The 9,981-nt window shown below is 39.5% G+C and overlaps 1 non-coding gene across 1 annotated transcript; it reads left to right on the forward strand.

The window, feature by feature from the left end:
* Nucleotides 1–1,802: 1,802 nt before the first annotated feature.
* Nucleotides 1,803–1,909, forward strand: LOC112997890 (small nucleolar RNA R71). The gene has a single exon (XR_003262948.1). It is a non-coding gene; the product is annotated as a small nucleolar RNA R71 (small nucleolar RNA).
* Nucleotides 1,910–9,981: the final 8,072 nt, after the last annotated feature.

The following is a 9,981-nucleotide window of genomic DNA, read 5'->3' on the forward strand; positions in this document are numbered from 1 at the left end:
ATGGATGTTTCCTACCATGAAGAACAAAATCAAAATCAAACATATAATCATCAACAATCTGATCATGTATCTCAGCACAAAAAACAGAATGATCCTCAGATGGATGTTTCATGGCATCAAGAATGTTAAAATGAACAACAATATCACCAAATTCCATAGACAATGTGCCAGCATAAACATCTATCTTGGTTCAGGCTGTTTTCATAAATGGTCTGCCTAAAATAATTGGAACTGAACCATGGGAAAATCTCTCTTCCATATTAAGAACATAAAAATCAACAGGAAAAATAAGTTCACCAACCCGAACTAGCACTTCCTCTATGAAACCTGCGGGGTAAGCAACACTTCTATTTGCCAAATGAATCACCACATCTGTAGATTGCAAATGTCCAAGAGATAAAGAATTGAAAATGGACAGAGGCATGACACTAATTGATGTTCCTAGATCTAGCATGGCATTCTCAAATTTACTGTTCCCAATAATGCAAGGTATACAGAAAGTACCTGGGTCCTTACATTTCTCAGGAATGTGAGGAACAAATTTACCTATCAATGCTGACACATTTCTGCCCATGCTAATCCTTTCATTGCCTTTGAGCTTCCTTTTGTGGGTGCACAGCTCCTTTAGAAACTTGGCATATCTTGGAATTTTCTTGATGACATCTAGCAGAGGTATGTTCACCTTTACTTTCTTGAAGGTCTCCAAGATCTCTTTTTCCACTTCTTCCATTTTTTTGTTTGGAATTGCTCTAGGTGGGAATGGAAGAGGGATAGGAGGCTGCGGTAAGTCATAATGACTAGAAGAAGGTCCATCTGCATGAAAATTTTTGTTAGGAAGCTTTCTCTTTTGTGCAACTATCTCATCCTCTTTTTTAGGTGTAGAATGAAGCTTGATAGGTTCAGGTTCAGGTGCAGGTGCTGCTATTGGTGAAGGCACTTGAATTTGGTTGCCAGACCTCAAGGTGATGGCACTCACATTTTTCGGATTCTGCACAATTTATGAAGGCAATTTGTCAGAATTTTGGGACTGAGCTTGGTTCAACTAAGTAGCCATTTGCCCCATCTGATTTGTCAGACTCTGAATGGAGGCTCTTGTCTCTTGCTGAAATTGCATATTCTGGATGGTCATTTTCCTTACTAACTCCTCTAAGGAAAGTTGAGAAGGGGCTTCAGCTTCTTGTTGCCTTTGTTGTTGCTGCATTGGAGGAGGAACATAAGGCTTGCTTGGACCAACAACATTCTAGAAAGGAGGGATAGGCTGTTGTTGTTTTGGAGGACTTGTCCATCTCAGATTTGGATGATTCCTCCAACCTGGATTGTATCTGTTGCTTGAAAGGTCCTAATTATTCTGCTGTTGTTGGTTTTGCTGCTTAGGAGGTCTAATATAAATGTTTGCAGCATAAGCTTCAGGTTGCTCATTGACTCCTGATTGATGCAAAGAAGGACAGAGATCTGTATGGTGATTTGCAGAAGAACATAGACCACAAACTCTTGCAATAGGTGCAGATTTCTGATTCATGGCAAGCTGAGTTACTAGGTTGACCATGGCATCAAGTTTTCCCTTAAGCTTTTTATTTTCAGCAGATGAAGATGAATCTATGGCCACCTTATGGACTCCTCTAAGGACAATAGCATCATTTCTTGCACTGAATTGTTGGGAGTTGGAAGTCAACTTCTCAATCAAATTTCTAGCCTCAACAGAGGTTTTATCACCAAGAGCTCCACCATTGGCAACATCAATCATACTCCTCTCCATGTTGCTAAGTCCCTCATAGAAATACTGCAGAAGGAGTTGCTCATAAATCTGGTGGTGAGGACAACTTGCACACAATTTCTTGAATCTTTCCCAGTACTCATACAAGTTCTCTCCACTAAGTTGCCTGATGCCTGAAATGTCTTTTCTGATGGCAGTGATCCTAGATGCAGGGAAGAATTTCTCCAAGAATACCCTCTTAAGGTCATCCCAGCTGAAAATGGACCTAGGAGCAAGGTAGTACAACCAATCTTTTGCCACTCCCTATAGAGAATAAGGAAAAGCCTTTAAAAAGATATGATCTTCCTAGACATCAGGGGGCTTCATGATGGAACAAACAATATGGAACTCCTTAAGATGCTGATGAGTATCTTCACCTGTAAGACCATGAAACTTGGGCAACAAATGTATTACTCCAGTCTTGAGAACATATGGAACACCCTCACCAGGATATTGAATGCACAAGCTTTCATAAGTGAAATCAGGTGCAGCGATCTCCCTAAGAGTCCTCCCACGAGGTGGAGGTTAATCCATGTTCTCAGTATGAAAATTAGTAGTTGAATGCTCAAAATCAGAATATTCAGAATCACCAGCAATAGAATACTCAAAATGCATAGAATGATCAGGATGCACACTATGCCTAACTAATCTATGAAAGGTTCTATCTATTTCAGGATCAAAGGGTTGTAAATCACTTGGATTGCCCCTAGTCATGCACTATATGCAGCAAATAATGTGTTCTCAAACAAGCACCTAACAAGGGGGTAAAACTACAGCTATACTCAAACAATATCCAAATAAGCTGAAATTTTGTGAGAAACACCCTAAAATCATGAAAAGATAGCACAAAATTTTTTAGATAGAAATTCAAAGTCTAACTATGAAAACTGCCTAAGGAAAGTTTAGAAAAATAAGACAATAATACTAAAAAAAAACAAAAAAAAAAACTTAGTAAATGGCTGATTTTTCAAGTTTAAAACAACAACGGACTACGGGTCAATTGCCACGGCATGGGAAATTTTCTTCTACCCCAAATGCATATATAATAATAGTCATTATGATAACCAGAGCAAAAGTTATGGCCGTTTTAAGTTTTGCTAAACACAAGTCCCCAAAAGTTTTGCCTCTCTCAAATTCAGCCACACCAAGTGCTTCTGGTATTTTTCACACAAAATATGGACCGAAAGAAACTACCACACAAAAAATCAGCCAAAAGTAAAAACTCTAACTATCAAAACAAAAATCACCAATTAAATTGCAAAATCAGTCGCTAGTTCAATCGCTAAACACTGTTCACAATATTACACAAAAAAAAGTCAGCATTACACAGTATTACACAAAATCAGTCGCAATTTTGTGAGCAACTGAAATAGGGGAGTGCTAAACAGGGGACGCGACTGAAATGCAAAACAAAACACTACACAAAACAAAACAACGCACTCACACACTAAACAACAGAGCTAGACTCAAAACAACTAAACACTATTATGAACCTTTGGACCACTGCTCCCCGGCAACGACGCCAAATTTGATCGAGACTGTACCCGAATCAACAAACGTTAAAAATGCAGTATCTAGGAAGTGATCCTAGGTCGTCTCCCAACGAGCAATTCTCAACCAAACATTTATAACAGATAGTAATAAAACAGTAACGAATTGGGGGGGTGGTTGTTTGTTTTTGTAAATTAAACAGCAAGCAAATTTGAATTAGAAAATAACAGAATTAAAACATGTTGTTTCCCCTTGATTCACAAGCAAGTCTCTTATCCTAGGTTACGAGAATTTATCCTTAATCAGTTCAACCACTTAATCCAACCTTAAATTAAATTACTAAGCGAAAATTAACATAAGGCTGTCATTATGTGATTAAGCAACACATACACCAATTAATCATGAACGAAACTGATCATTAAGAATGAACGTAATTTAAGCGTAGAGACAATTAATCAAGCACTAATCATGCATGGATTAATAGCAACAAATACAGAGTAATTGGTGAAGAGGAAAAACTGATCAGAATTCAATAGTAATAACAAAACCTCAAAGAGAGTTGTGTTGGATCCTCAAGAGAAAACGACGTTGGAGACTTAGCCTTCCATTAATTATTAGAAAATGAAATTGTAGATTGAAGAAGAAATGAAATTGCAGAAAATGAATTTTATTCTACGCGAACAGTGCACATGAAGAGTAAAAACTGGAATTCTAAAATCCTAGAATTATTCTCCTCTTCCAAAAACTCCTAAACTAAAACCTTGGTGCTATTATATAGGTCCTCAGTCCCAAAGCTTACAAATCTGTTTTAAGTCCAAGCTCATAATTAAAATAAAATCTGGACAAATTGGATGAAATAAAATCTAGATAAGATAAGATTAGATTGGATGAAATAAAATCTAGATGAAATAAAATCTGAATAAGATAAGATTTGATAAAATAAAATTATCGGCTCTCTTCAAGTCCAAGCCCAATTTCGGATTCAAGCCTAATTGCTTATAATTCTCCTGAAATTAAATTAAAAACACAAAATGAGTCAAGTAGGCCCAAATGATAAAACTGCATAATTAATTTGACAATTAAAGCTAATCAATAATTAAAATGGTGGCAAAAAAGGTTAAGAAATAGGAGAAAATAATGACACATCACTGTCCAAGAAACTTGAAGCTTTAACTAAAACACTAAGTACGTTGCCAACTCAATTGCATGTTGGACAACCTTCACCCTCTTCTGTTTTGCAGGTTGCAGGTTATGTTATATGTGGTGGAGCACATGATTCTGGCTGCTGCATTCCCACAGAAGATAGAACACATGAAGTGAACTACATGGGGAACCAGCCAAGACCAACCTTTAATGTAGGTGGATATTCTGGATTTCAACATGGCCAACAATATAATCCGCAACAGGGACAGTGGAGAACTCACCCTGGTAATCAGTTCAATAAAGACCAGGGTGGGCCATCTAACAGGCCACAACAACAAGGGCCTAGTCTTTATGAAAAAATGACGAAGCTGGAAGAGACTCTTGCTCAGTTCATGCAAGTATCCATGTCCAATCAAAAGAGCATTGAGTCAGCCATCAAGAATCTAGAAGTCCAGGTGGGACAATTGGCAAAGCAACTAGTAGACCGATCGTCAAGCAGCTTTGGAGCCAACATAGAGAAGAATCCTAAGGAGGAGTGCAAGGCTGTTATGACTAGAAGCAAAATGGTGAGCATGAATGAAGGTGAGAAGAGGATAGGTGAAGAAAAACAACAACTGGTGACTGAACCAGAAATTGACCTAGTGGTAGAACCTTTGAGTAAGATTGGGGAAGAAGTGGAAGCAGAAGATGATCAGCAGAAGGAGATACCAATAATTGTGAGTGAAAAAGAAATAAGTGAGAAGGAAAAGAAATAAAAAGAAAAATAAAGAGAGAAAGAAAAAGAAAATGAAAAAAAATGAAAAAGAAAAAGAGAATGAGAGAAAAAAAGAGAAAAAAAAAGAGAAAGCTCGTTTCCTTGGCTAGAGTAAAGAAAAAGGAGGCAAGTCCTAGCAAAAGGGAGGAGGTGCCATATCCATTGGTACCAACAAAGAAAGACAAGGAACGACATCTGGCTCGTTTCCTTGATATCTTCAAGAAATTGGAGATTACTATGGCCTTTGGAGAAGTTCTTCAACAAATGTCGTTGTACTATAAGTTTTTAAAAGATATGCTCACACGGAAAAATAAGTACATTCATAGTGAAAACATTATTATGGAAGGAAACTGCAGTGTTGTAATTCAGAGGATTCTTCCACCTAAGCACAAAGATCCTGGGAATGTGACTATTTCGTGTGCAATTGGTGAAGTTTCTGTTGGCAAGGCTCTTATTGATTTGGGAGCCAATATTAATTTGATGCCGCTTTCCATGTGTCGGAGGCTTGGAGAGTTGGAGATAATGCCGACTAGGATGACTTTACAGTTAGCAGATCGCTCCATCCGCAGACCCTATGGAGTGATAGAAGATGTTTTGGTCAGGTCAAACACCTTATCTTTCCTGCTGATTTTGTGGTAATGGACATAGAGGAAGATACATATATTCCCTTAATTCTGGGACGTCCATTTATGGCTACTGAAAGCTGTGTAGTAGACATGGGAAAGAAGAAGCTAGAAATGGGCATTGAAGACCAAAAGGTTATCTTTGAGCTATTTGATGAAGAAAGGAAATTGCTGGACCAGAATGTTTGTCTAGAGGTGAAGGAGAGTGAAGAGAAGGTTCTGAAGGAGAGAACCAAGCTTGATCCGGGCTGACAAAGACTTTTGCATCAAGCTAATGACGTTAAAAGAGCGCTTACTGGGAGGCAATCCAGCCCTTTTTAATTCTATTTTTCTTGCATTTAGTTAAGTTTGATTGTTTGTCATTGTTTGAATTCAACATGTTTAGTATTGGAAAAGGGGTAAAAACGATTTTGTGAAGTTGTGGACAGAAAAATAACTTGAATTTTTTTTTTGTTGTCCACTCGCTAAGCACACTCCTCGCGCTAAGCGCCATCTTCTTCACGCGCTAAGCGAGCTATTGTTCTCGCTAAGCGCATTGACCCCTGATCATTGGCTGTATGGTCCCGCTAAGCGCATGACCTGTGTGCTAAGCCCAATAAGCTCTCTGTCCATTTAATTTTTAGAATTGGGCTAAGCGAGTTATCTCTTTAAGCGCACAAGTTTTGCTCACTAAGCGCACTGACCCGCTAAGCGCTATTCTTCTCTGTCTGATTAATTTCAAGAATTAGGCTAAGCGAGTGCTCTCACTAAGCCGAATTCCTTCTCTGTTTGGAATAGCACTAAGCGAGACGGACGCGCTAAGCGCGGGCCACTACTGCATTTAAGGAGCATTTTATTCGCTAAGCGCGGCTTTGGCCCGTTAAGCAAGAGTTGCAAGACCAATCAAAGTTGCAAAACTCGCCCAGCGCGTACCTTCGCGCTAAGCCTAAAAACTTCTCTGGAATTTCATAATTTTTGTATTGGGCTTAGCGAGCAGATCCGCTAAGCGCATGAGCTTTAAAACTCAAACGTCATGTTGACTTGCTTAACGAGTCCATGCGTTAAGCGAGTCATTCGAAACTACCAGTAAATAAGGCAACTGCCTTAGGCAGTTGCCATTTTACTTCCTGTGAGCATTTTCACCCTCTGCACAGCACTTCAATCTCTCTGCATTGCCTGCCTTTTTGCTCCCTCTTTGCACTCATATTCCACAGCACAAGTAAGCTTCTTAACTTTGTTCATTTTATTTATAAATTTCAAACTTTAGGCTAGTTAACTTAGTAGTGTTAGGTTGAATTTTTGTTCTCTTAGGATTGTTGTTTGTTAGACTAGAAGTAGGGTTTTATTGTGGATACAATGTGCTTGTTTTGATTAGGGTTAGATGGCCTAATAGGGGCCTAAGTGGAGAGGTGAGAAGCCCCTACTTTTTCTGGAAATCGCGATGAGCGTGCTAAGCACCTTGCTGCGCTAAGGGAGTTCATCGCTTCTATTGAACATCTGGATTTCCAGATGAACTCGCTAAGCATGGCCCTGTCCCGCTAAGCTCGTTCATCTTCTCTTATTGAAAATTCAATTTCTTATGAACTCGCTAAGCGCATATGTGCACTAAGCGAGTAATGTGTTCTTAGACACTTAGAAATTTTTGTGTTTTGTTGTGCGCTAAGCGTGCCCAGTCATGCTAAGCGCAATTATCTCTATATTTTTCAAATTGTTGGAATTGGTCTTAGCGAGCTTGCTCGCTACCCAATGTTGTTCAGTAGAGTAGTTGTGCTAAGCGCGCCTTGCTGCGCTAAGCGCAAATCCTTCTCTGTTTTGAAAATTCATGGAATTGGGCTTAGCGAGCCTACTCGCTAAGCCAATTCTACAGAAAAAAAATTGATATGTGTTCACTTGCTAAGCGCGTGGCTATCGCGCTTAGCGCATGAGTCATTTTTCCTAAGGCACGCTAAGCGAGTCACTTGCGTAAGCGCCCAGTCTGATTTTCAGTCTTATTTTCTGCTTTTTAATTTGAATAAATTCATCTCTAATATTGTGTTTTGATTCTTTTGTATTGCAGATGGCTTCCCGTAAGAGAAAAGCCACAACTTTAGCGTCTCGGGATGGTTATGATAGATCAAGATTTGTATCACAAGAGGCCTGGGACCGTTACTTAGATAATGTTCTTGCCAGGAACATTCTGACAGAAACAAATGTCAAGTTGTATATCAATGAGTTTGATGATTTCAGAAGAGAATTGATTAGAAGAAACTGGCATAAAAAACTGACTAACTTGACCGAGAGAAGCATTGATGTGGCAATTGTGATGGAATTCTATGAAAATCTTTATGTCCCAGACGACAAGTTTCCCAAGCAAGTTAGGGTTCGAGGGCACCTGATAAAATTTGATGTTAATTCCCTCAACACCTTTTTGGAGACTCCAGTGGTTGTGGAGCAAGGGGAGAGCTTGCCCTTTTACTCCAGGTTTGCTATACTGAGGCCTAATCCTCAGGAGCTTGCAGCCTAGTTGTGTATCCCTAGGAGGGGATTTGTTCTTAATGCCGAGGGTCTGCTGTGGAAGCTCTTGAGGAAAAATCTTACCACTCTAGTCCAAACCTGGAGTGTTCTATCTTATTCTAACTTGGCCCCAACATCCCATACTTCTGATCTTAATCTGGATAAGGCCAAGTTAGTCTACGGGCTTGTCATGAAGATGAATATGAACTTAGGTTCACTTATTTCTGGTCAGATTTAACTTATTGCTCAGTCTAACTCCTCGTGGCTTAGATTTCCAGCCCTAATTACTGCCTTGTGCAATGCCCGAGGAGTCACCTCAGATTCTCTTACCTTTGAGTTACTCAGCCCAGCCATTAATTTGGCTTATATTAAGAAGAATTGTCTTTAGTCACTTTTCCAGGAACCCAGAAATCCAAAGCTAGAAGATCTGAGGCCCCATCTACATCAGCTGGCCCTGCTCCCCCTGCATCAGCTCCATCTACTTCTGGTCTTCCTTCACCACCAGCAGCTCCAATTCTTTCAGGTCCCTCCGCTCAGAGCTTAGAGCTTTCCTTGTCTATGCTGCAGAGCCTGCATCTGGGCCAGCTCCTGATCATGCAGAGTTTGCAGGATATGGTCTAGCAACGACCAGTTATGAGCATCGAGGAGTTTCTTCAAAAGGTGGCCTACCCAGGAGTCCAGCCTTTTCCTTCAGGAGGGGGTGAGGCCTCTGCAACCCAGGAGGACGACATTCTAAAGGCCTCAGAGCCCACTCCACTTGAGCCTTTCATTTTTTAGACTGATCTAGTAGCAGCTACCCCACAGGTGACACCAAAGCCTTCCACTACAGTGTTGGACATGTCTTCTTCTCAACCTGAGTCATCTACACCAGTGCCAGACCTACCTCTTCCTTAGGATTCACCATCAGGCACTCCTGCACTGGGTCTGAATGAGCATGCCATGGACTTTGCACAGGATCATTGACAGGATCAGGATTTTTATTTCCCTACTTTTTGAATAGTTTTAATATTATCTCGTCTTTAGTACACTTTATAATTTAGATTTATGTTTATGTTTCAGCTTTTAAATTTCAGTTTATAGTTTTTATTTTGGTTGATAGCTTGTACAAAGCTTAATTGAATAGTGCATTTATATTATCCAGTGGTTGATACTTGATTTTGGAAGTAAGTGTTTGTGATTGGTTTGAATTAATCAATTGTATGATGTGAGTTAATTGAAATGCGTGGATCATATGCCTTGAATGAGCATGCAATCATTAGAAGAGAAAGAACATGAAATTAGGATCATGACTGGAAATGTTAGTTGGTTTGTCAGGTTGATTTTGAAGCAACACATTAGCCGCAACCTGGTGAGAGTGTGATCTTTAATTGTGAGAGAATGACTAAAGTTAAGTAATGGTTTTTGCTTGAATCTCTGAGTATGGAATGAATGTGTAAAATTGAAGATGATGAAGGCCATGTTTTGATTGAAGATAGCCACTTAGCTAAAAAGCTTACCTTGTGCATGATTGATTTATCCCTTGCACCCATTTTGAGCTGAAAGTATGATTGTTTGATTGAACCTTGAGTCTGTACAGTTTATCTCCTTCTACCTTGTCTTAGATGTTAGGAGGGCATCATTCATAAAAGGAAATTTTGGTTCAAAGCAAATTTTCCCAAATTTGGGGGAATTATGGGGTGAAAGCTTGTAATGGTAAGAAAAGAGCAACACACACAGTCATCTAATAAGCAGCAAGTATTTAAAGA

Source organism: Glycine max, chromosome 1 (assembly GCF_000004515.6).
Source record: "Glycine max cultivar Williams 82 chromosome 1, Glycine_max_v4.0, whole genome shotgun sequence".
NCBI lineage: Eukaryota > Viridiplantae > Streptophyta > Magnoliopsida > Fabales > Fabaceae > Glycine > Glycine max.